The sequence below is a fragment of the Oncorhynchus nerka genome, linkage group LG15, assembly GCF_034236695.1.
Source record: "Oncorhynchus nerka isolate Pitt River linkage group LG15, Oner_Uvic_2.0, whole genome shotgun sequence".
NCBI classification, from domain to species: domain Eukaryota; kingdom Metazoa; phylum Chordata; class Actinopteri; order Salmoniformes; family Salmonidae; genus Oncorhynchus; species Oncorhynchus nerka.
This window is the reverse complement of record NC_088410.1, coordinates 14,014,850-14,016,787: the sequence shown is the minus strand read 5'-3', so window position 1 is coordinate 14,016,787 and position 1,938 is coordinate 14,014,850. Positions and strand designations below refer to the sequence as shown.

The 1,938-nt window shown below is 44.0% G+C and overlaps 1 pseudogene; it reads right to left on the bottom strand.

Annotated features, from left to right (window-relative positions):
• The window catches only part of LOC135560331 (golgin subfamily A member 6-like protein 22), a 3,779-nt pseudogene extending 2,186 nt beyond the window's left edge, over positions 1-1,593 (bottom strand).
• Positions 1,594-1,938: the final 345 nt, after the last annotated feature.

Below are 1,938 nucleotides of genomic sequence, written 5' to 3'. Positions count from 1 at the left end.
GTGCACTACTTTTGACCAGAACCCTATTCCCTATATAGTGCACTACTTTTGACCAGAGCCCTATTCCCTATATAGTGCACTACTTTTGACCAGAGCCCTATTCCCTATATAGTGCACTACTTTTGACCAGAGCCCTATTCCCTATATAATGCACTACTTTTGACCAGAGCCCTATTCTCTATATAGTGCACTACTTTTGACCAGAGCCCTATTCCCTATATAATGCACTACTTTTGACCAGAGCCCTATTCTCTATATAGTGCACTACTTTTGACCAGAGCCCTATTCCCTATAGAGTGCACTACTTTTGACCAGAGCCCTATTCCCTATATAGTGCACTACTTTTGACCAGAGCCCTATTCCCTATAGAGTGCACTACTTTTGACCATAGCCCTATTCCCTATATAGTGCACTACTTTTGACCAGAGCCCTATTCCCTATATAGTGCACTACTTTTGACCAGAGCCCTATTCTCTATATAGTGCACTACTTTTGACCAGAGCCCTATTCCCTATATAATGCACTACTTTTGACCAGAGCCCTATTCTCTATAGTGCACTACTTTGACCAGAGCCCTATTCCCTATATAATGCACTACTTTTGACCAGAGCCATATTCCTATAGAGTGCACTACTTTTGACCAGAGCCCTATTCCCTATATAGTGCACTACTTTTGACCAGAGCCCTATTCCCTATAGAGTGCACTACTTTGACCAGAGCCCTATTCTATATAGTGCTATTTGACCAGACCCTATTCTATATAGTTCTTTTCTGCGCGACCAGGCCCTATTCTATATATTGTGCACTACTTTTGACCAGACCCTATTCCTATATGGTGCATCACTTTTGATGACCCTATTCCTATATGGTGCACTACTTTTGACCAGAGCCCTATTCCCTATATAGTGCACTACTTTTGACCAGAGCCCTATTCCTATATAGTGCACTACTTTTGACCAGAGCCCTATTCCCTATATAGTCAGAGCCCATTCCCTATAGAGTGCACTACTTTTGACCAGAGCCCTATTCCCTATAGAGTGCACTACTTTTGACCAGAGCCCTATTCCCTATAGAGTGCACTACTATAGACCAAAGCCATATTCCCTATATAGTGCACTACTTTTGACCAGAGCCCTATTCCCTATATAGTGCACTACTTTTGACCAGAGCCCTATTCCCTATATAGTGCACTACTTTTGACCAGAGCCCTATTCCCTATATAGTGCACTACTTTTGACCAGAGCCCTATTCCCTATATAGTGCACTACTTTTGACCAGAGCCCTATTCCCTATATAGTGCACTACTTTTGACCAGAGCCCTATTCCCTATATAGTGCACTACTTTTGACCAGAGCCCTATTCCCTATATAGTGCACTACTTTTGACCAGAGCCGGCAGAGGGTGACATTTGGGACCAAGGCATTGTTAATGTTTAGGGCTGTGTGTGTGGGGTCATGTGATGCCTGTTGATGGTTAACTAAGGTTGTTGAATCTAAACTGTATTTCCTGTGCTGCGTCTGGGGTCAGATCCTAAAGGGATCAGTTCCACTAGTTTCATTCACTTCCATTCACTGGGAGGGAAAGATTTTCCATTTTGGGCTCCTAGACAGTGTAGATACTCCCTGTAGAACCTATAGAATTCTGTCACCACTGTTTCCCACAGGTTCTAGAAGCCTGCATGAACAACTGTGGCAAGAGGTTTCCACAGTGAGGCGGCAAAGTTCCGCTTCCTCCAATGAACTCATCAAAGTCCTGTCTCCAAAGGTATGGATGCAGCCCCAAAGGTTTTGTAAGGAATGTGTCTGTGGTCATCCCAGGTGGAAGCCTTTAGGAAGCCTATTAGGCTGGGTTACTGTAGAGCTCTGTGTGGTTTAGGCTGGGTTACTGTAGAGCTCTGTGTGGTTTAGGCTGGGTTACTGTAGAGCTCTGTGTGGTTTA